The sequence below is a fragment of the Lissotriton helveticus genome, chromosome 11, assembly GCF_964261635.1.
Source record: "Lissotriton helveticus chromosome 11, aLisHel1.1, whole genome shotgun sequence".
NCBI lineage: Eukaryota > Metazoa > Chordata > Amphibia > Caudata > Salamandridae > Lissotriton > Lissotriton helveticus.
In genome coordinates this window covers 451411596-451419095 of record NC_136072.1, presented here as the reverse complement: position 1 = coordinate 451419095, position 7500 = coordinate 451411596, and positions in this window count along the sequence as shown.

Below are 7500 nucleotides of genomic sequence, written 5' to 3'. Positions count from 1 at the left end.
CTGGAGCCCTCGCTGGGATCCGGGAGGCAAATGGCACCTCATCGGGACTTCCAGGGAAGTTCGGCCATCTGGTCGCCCCCATTGGAAAGCATTGCGGGCGACCAGATGGCCGAGGCGATCCGGGAGACCAGATGGCCGAGGGGATCCTGGAGACCAGATGGCCGAGGGGATCCGGGAGACCAGATGGCCGAGGGGATCCGGGCGACCAGATGGCCGGGCACGAAAGGGACGCCATCCGGTCGCCCCGTGCCCCCACGAAGGAGGGAGCGGGTGCCCGGGGCATGGCGGGCCGGAGGCCCGGGGCCCCAGCCGGGCCACAGCCATGGAGGCTGCCAGGGGCCGGCGGGCCCTCCGACCCGGGGCCCGCTTACACCTTGACAAGCAGGGGAGGCCTGCAAGGGACCGACGGACCCCTGTCCTGGGCCCTGGGTGGAGCGGCAGCCCGGGGGACCGGGCCCAGGGCCGGAGCGCCCGACCCGGGGCCCCGACCGGGCCCCTGGACCCAGCCGGGGCTCCCAGGCCCGGAGGCACAGGGGAAGCCTCCCCGGGCCCGCCGGACCCCGTCCCGGGCACCCTGCCCCGCGGCAGGACCCAGGACGGAGCCCGGGGTGGGGAGGCCACCCTCCCCGGGGCCCTCAGGGGCCCCGGATGGAGCTCCTGAACACAGACAAGCAAGGGGAGGCTCCCCGGGCACATCGGAACCCCTTTCCGGGCCCTTGGCAGTGCGGCACGCTGGGAGACAGGGCCCAGGGCCGGAGAAACCGACCCGGGGCCCGGCCGGGCCCCTGGACGCAGCCGGGGCTCCCAAGCCCGGAGGTGCATGGGACGCCTCCCCGGTCCCTCCGGACCCCGTCCCGGGCACCCTGCCACGCAGCAGGACCAAGGACAGAGCCCGGGGTGGGGAGGCCACCCTCCCCGGGCCCTCAGGGGCCCTAGCCACTGCTCCTGAACCCCGCCAAGCAAGGGGAGGCTCCCCGGGCACACCGGAACCCCTTCCCGGGCCCTTGGCAGTGCGGCAGGCTGGGTGACAGGGCCCAGGGCCGGAGAAACCGACCCGGGGCCCGGCCGGGCCCCTGGACGCAGCCGGGGCTCCCAAGCCCGGAGGTGCATGGGACGCCTCCCCGGTCCCTCCGGACCCCGTCCCGGGCACCCTGCCACGCAGCAGGACCAAGGACAGAGCCCGGGGTGGGGAGGCCGCCCTCCCCGGGCCCTCAGGGGCCCTAGCCACTGCTCCTGAACCCAGCCAAGCAAGGGGAGGCTCCCCGGGCACATCGGAACCCCTTCCCGGGCCCTTGGCAGTGCGGCAGGCTGGGAGACAGGGCCCAGGGCCGGAGAAACCGACCCGGGGCCCGGCCGGGCCCCTGGACGCAGCCGGGGCTCCCAAGCCCGGAGGTGCATGGGACGCCTCCCCGGTCCCTCCGGACCCCGTCCCGGGCACCCTGCCACGCAGCAGGACCAAGGACAGAGCCCGGGGTGGGGAGGCCGCCCTCCCCGGGCCCTCAGGGGCCCTAGCCACTGCTCCTGAACCCAGCCAAGCAAGGGGAGGCTCCCCGGGCACACCGGAACCCCTTTCCGGGCCCTTGGCAGTGCGGCAGGCTGGGAGACAGGGCCCAGGGCCGTGGCACCCGACCCGGGGCCCGGCCGGGCCCCTGGACCCAGCCTGGGCTCCCAAGCCCGGAGGCGCAGGGGAAGCCTCCCCGGGCCCTCCAGGACCCCGTCCCGGGCACCCTGCCACGCAGCAGGACCAAGGACAGCGCCCGGGATGGGGAGGCCGCCCTCCCCTGGACCTCAGGCCTTCCATGTCAGCCCGGCAATCTGGTCGCCCCATTGGAAAGCATTGCGCGCTACTATTGCAAACACATTATCTACCGGACTTGCTCTAGATGGCGCTCCAACATAAGGAATGTACCAACACCTTCCCTACTGGAATCGTGACGAGCAGGAGCCGTCATTAGCACTGAAGGGGCTAGTATATCAACACTTTCCCTCCTGTTGCGCAGGTTGGAGTTTGAAAAATAGATTGTATTATGCCTTTAGTTTGTGTGTCCTCTAGATCAAGTTGATCTACTGACTTGCGATGACAAGGCATCTCGCTGTAAAGGAATGCGATGTCACAGCATGCATTTGTGCATTCGAATAGATGGCCGCCTATAACCCCTTCGCTGCGGCGGGTTTTCAAATGGGTTTGGGCATGGAGCTGCCCGGGACCCGTGGAGCCCGTCCTGGGCACTCTGACCTGCTGTTGGCCCGGGGGGGAGGACTGCCCGGGACCCGTGGAGCCCGTCCTGGGCACTCTGACAAGCTGTTGGCCCGGGGAAGGGAGCCCCAGACGACCGGGACCCGTGGAGCCCGTCCTGGGCACTCCTGTATGCCGTTGGCCCGGGGAAGGGAGCCCCGGACGTCCGGGTCCCGTGGAACTCGTCCTGGGCACTCTGACATGCCGCTGGCCCGGGGAAGGGTGCCCCGGACGCCCGGGGCCCGTAGCCCGTCCTGGGCACTCGGACAAGCCGTTGGCCCGGGGAAGGGAGCCCTGGACGCCCGGGACCCGTGGAGCCCGTCCTGGGCACTCTGGAATGCTTTGGCCCGGGGAAGGGAGCCCCGTGGAACTGGTCCTGGGCACTTTTACATGCCGTCGGCCTGGAGGTGGGTGCCCTGGACGCCCGGGGGAGGCCTGCCCGGGACCCGTGGAGCCCTTCCCGGGTACTTTGCCAATGCCGTTGGCCTCATAGAGATGGTTGCCCCGGACGCGTCCGGGGGAGGCCTGCGCGGGACCCATGGAGCCCGTCCTGGGCATTGAGCCATGCCGTTGGCCTGCAGATGGGAGCCCCGGACGCCCGGGGGAGGACTGCCCGGTACCCGTGGATCCCGTCCTGGGCTCTTTGACATGCCGTCGGCCTGGAGGTGGGTGCCCCGGACGCCCGGGGGAAGCTGCCCGGGACCCATGGATCCCGTCCTGGGCTCTTTGACATGCCGTCGGCCTGGAGGTGGGAGCCCGGGAGCGGGCTGCCCGGGACCCATGGAGCCCGTCCTGGACACTTTGACATGCCGTCGGCCTGGAGGAGGGTGCCCGGGACGCCCGTGGGAAGCCTGGTCGGGACCCGTGGAGCCCTTCCCGGGTACTTTGCCAATGCCGTTGGCCTCCTGGAGATGTGTGCCCCGAACGCCCGGGGGGAGGGCTGCCCGGGGCCCGTGGAGCCCGCCCTGGGCACTTTGACATGCCTTCGTCCTGGAGGTGGGAGCCCCGGACGCCCGGGGGAGGGCTGCCCGGGACCCATGGAGCCCTTCCCGGTTACTCTGCCATCCCGTTGGCCTCCTGGAGATGGGTGCCCCGGACGCCCGGGGGAGGTCTGTCCGGGGCCCATGGAGCCCGTCCTGGGCAGTGTGACATGCCGTCGGCCTGGAGGTGGGAGCCCCGGACGCCCGGGGGAGGGCTGCCCGGGACCCATGGAGCCCTTCCCGGTTACTCTGCCATCCCGTTGGCCTCCTGGAGATGGGTGCCCCGGACGCCCGGGGGAGGTCTGTCCGGGGCCCATGGAGCCCGTCCTGGGCAGTGTGACATGCCGTCGGCCTGGAGGTGGGAGCCCCGGACGCCCGGGGGAAGGCTGCCCGGGACCCGTGGAGCCCTTCCCGGTTACTCTGCCATCCCGTTGGCCTCCTGGAGATGGGTGCCCCGGACGCCCGGGGGAGGTCTGTCCGGGGCCCATGGAGCCCGTCCTGGGCAGTGTGACATGCCGTCGGCCTGGAGGTGGGAGCCCCATACGCCCGGGGGAAGGCTGCCCGGGACCCGTGGAGCCCTTCCCGGTTACTCTGCCATCCCGTTGGCCTCCTGGAGATGGGTGCCCCGGAAAGCCCGGGGGAGGTCTGTCCGGGGCCCATGGAGCCCGTCCTGGGCAGTGTGACATGCCGTCGGCCTGGAGGTGGGAGCCCCGGACGCCCGGGGGAAGGCTGCCCGGGACCCGTGGAGCCCTTCCCGGGTACTCTGCCATCCCGTTGGCCTCCTGGAGATGGGTGCCCCGGACGCCCGGGGGAGGTCTGTCCGGGGCCCATGGAGCCCGTCCTGGGCAGTGTGACATGCCGTCGGCCTGGAGGTGGGAGCCCCGGACGCCCGGGGGAGGGCTGCCCGGGACCCATGGAGCCCTTCCCGGTTACTCTGCCATCCCGTTGGCCTCCTGGAGATGGGTGCCCCGGACGCCCGGGGGAGGTCTGTCCGGGGCCCATGGAGCCCTTCCTGGGCAGTGTGACATGCCGTCGGCCTGGAGGTGGGAGCCCCGGACGCCCGGGGGAAGGCTGCCCGGGACCCGTGGAGCCCTTCCCGGTTACTCTGCCATCCCGTTGGCCTCCTGGAGATGGGTGCCCCGGAAAGCCCGGGGGAGGTCTGTCCGGGGCCCATGGAGCCCGTCCTGGGCAGTGTGACATGCCGTCGGCCTGGAGGTGGGAGCCCCATACGCCCGGGGGAAGGCTGCCCGGGACCCGTGGAGCCCTTCCCGGTTACTCTGCCATCCCGTTGGCCTCCTGGAGATGGGTGCCCCGGAAAGCCCGGGGGAGGTCTGTCCGGGGCCCATGGAGCCCGTCCTGGGCAGTGTGACATGCCGTCGGCCTGGAGGTGGGAGCCCCGGACGCCCGGGGGAAGGCTGCCCGGGACCCGTGGAGCCCTTCCCGGGTACTTTGCCATCCCGTTGGCCTCCTGGAGATGGGTGCCCCGGACGCCCGGGGGGAGGTCTGTCCGGGGCCCATGGAGCCCGTCCTGGGCAGTGTGACATGCCGTCGGCCTGGAGGTGGGAGCCCCGGACGCCCGGGGGAAGGCTGCCCGGGACCCGTGGAGCCCTTCCCGGGTACTTTGCCATCCCATTGGCCTCCTGGAGATGGGTGCCCCGGACGCCCAGGGGCGGTCTGTCCGGGACACGTGGAGCCCGTCCTGGGCATTGAGCCATGCCGTTGGCCCGGAGAATGGAGCCCCCAGACGCCCGGGGGAGGTGTTGCCCAGGCATATCTCATCTGGTCCCCCCGGGCAGAGAACCACCAGCCCTGGAGAGGTGTCCGGGCGTACCCTGCCCCTAGTAATCCGGAGGGAAATTACCCCCCTTTCTTGCAATCCGTGCACGCGAGGTGACAGAGGGGACCCAAGGCGTAAAAGAACCCGACCTCATGGAGCCCTAGCTGGGATCCGGGAGGCGAATGGCACCTCATCGGGACTTCCAGGGAAGCCCAGCCATCTGGTCGCCCCATTGGAAAGCATCGCGGGCGACCAGATGGCCGGGATCGAAAGGACTCCCAGCTCCCCATCCATCCCAAGCCTTCGCGGTAGGTTTCCTGACTTCCTGCCCACGCAAGGCAGGGCTCTTGGACCCCGGCTGGGCCTCAGGCGCAGGTTGGACCACCGGAGCTCTAGGGCCCGGACGACCTGGGGGGAGGAATGCCCGGGACCCGTGGAGCCCGTCCTGGGTACTTTGACATGCCGTCGGCCTGGAGGTGGGTGCCCCGGACGCCCGGGGGAAGCTGCCCGGGACCCATGGAGCCCGTCCTGGGTACTTTGACATTCCGTCGGCCTGGAGGTGGGAGCCCCGGATGCCCGGGGAGAGGTCTGCCCGGGACCCATGGAGCCCGTCCTGGGTACTTTGCCTATGCCGTTGGCCTCATGGAGACGGGTGTCCCAGACGCCCGGGGGAGGACTGTCCCAGACTCATGGAGCCCGTCCTGGGCACTTTGACATGCCGTCTGCCTGGAGGTGGGAGCCCCGGACGCCCGGGGGAGGGCTGCCCGGGACCCATGGAGCCCGAACCGGGCACGCTGCCATGCCGTCAGCCTGGATGGAGCCCCGGACGTCCGGGGTACGAGTGACCGGGACGCATGGAGCCCGTCCTGGGCACTTTTCCGTGCCTTCGGCCTGGAGCCCCCAGACACCCAGGGGAGGGCCACCGTGAAAACCATGGAGCCCGACCCGGGCACTCTGCCATACCGTCAGCCTAGATGGAGCCCCGGACGCCCAGGGGACGAATGCCCGGGACGCATGGAGCCCGTCCTGGGCACTTTTCCATGCATTCGGCCTGGAGCCCCCAGACACCCAGGGGAGGACATCCCTGGAAACCATGGATCACGACCCGGGCACTCTGCCATGCCGTCAGCCTGGATGGAGCCCCGGACGCGCGGGGGATGAATGCCCGGGACGCATGGAGCCTGTCCTGGGCACTTTTCCATGCCGTCAGCCTGGATGGAGCCCCGGACGCCCGGGTGACGACTGCCCAGGAGCCATGGAGCCCGTCCTGGGCAATTTGACATGCGGTTGGCCTGGAGGAAGGAAGCCCCGGGTGGCCTAGGGAGGTGTTGCCCAGGCATAGCCCATCTGGTCCCCATGGCAGAGAACCGCCAGCCTCGGAGGGGTGTCCGGGCGTACCCTTCTCCCTAGCAATCCGGAGGAAAATTACCCCCTTTTCTTGTAATCTGTGCACGCGAGGTGACAGAGGGGACCCAAGGCGCGAATGTACCCGACCTCCTGGAGCCCTCGCTGGGATCCGGGCGGCGAATGGCACCTCATCGGGACTTCCAGGGAAGTTCGGCCATCTGGTCGCCCTTATAGGAAAGCGTTGCGGGCGACCAGATGCCCGAGGGGATCCGGGCGACCAGATGGCCGAGGGAATCTGGGCGATCAGATGGCTGGACACGGAAGTGAAGCCGCCTGGACTCTCCCGACCCTGTCCCTGTCCCCGTCCCCGTCCCGGGACGAATGCCCGGGACGCATGGAGCCCGTCCTGGGCACTTTTCCATGCCTTCGGCCTGGAGCCCCCAGACACCCAGGGGAGGACCACCGTGAAAACCATGGAGCCCGACCCGGGCACTCTGCTATACCGTCAGCCTGGATTGAGCCCCGGACGCCCGGGGGACGAATGCCCGGGACGCATGGAGCCCGTCCTGGGCACTTTTCCATGCCTTCGGCCTGGAGCCCCCAGACACCCAGGGGAGGACCACCGTGAAAACCATGGAGCCCGACCCGGGCACTCTGCCATACCGTCAGCTTGGATGGAGCCCCGGACGCCCGGGGGACGAATGCCCGGGACGCATGGAGCCCGTCCTGGGCACTTTTCCATGCCGCCGGGGTGGATGGAGCCCCGGGCGCCCAGGGGACGACTGCCCAAGAGCCATGGAGCCCGTCCTGGGCAATTTGACATGCCGTCGGCCTGGCGGAAGGAAGCCACGGGTGGCCTAGGGAGGTGTTACCCAGGCATAGCCTATCTGGTCCCCATGGCAGAGAACCACCAGCCTTGGAGGGGCGTCCGGGCGTACCCTGTCCCTAGTAATCCGGAGGGAAAATACCCTCCTTTCTTGTAAACTCTGCACGCGAGGTGACAGAGGGGACCCAAAGCGTGAAAGTACCCGACCTCCTGGAGCCCTCGCTGGGATCTGGGAGGCAAATGGCACCTCATCGGGACTTCCAGGGAAGTTCGGCCATCTGGTCGTCGCATTTGTGGAGCCCTGGGAGAGAACTGGGGCTCGGCAGGGCCAGGG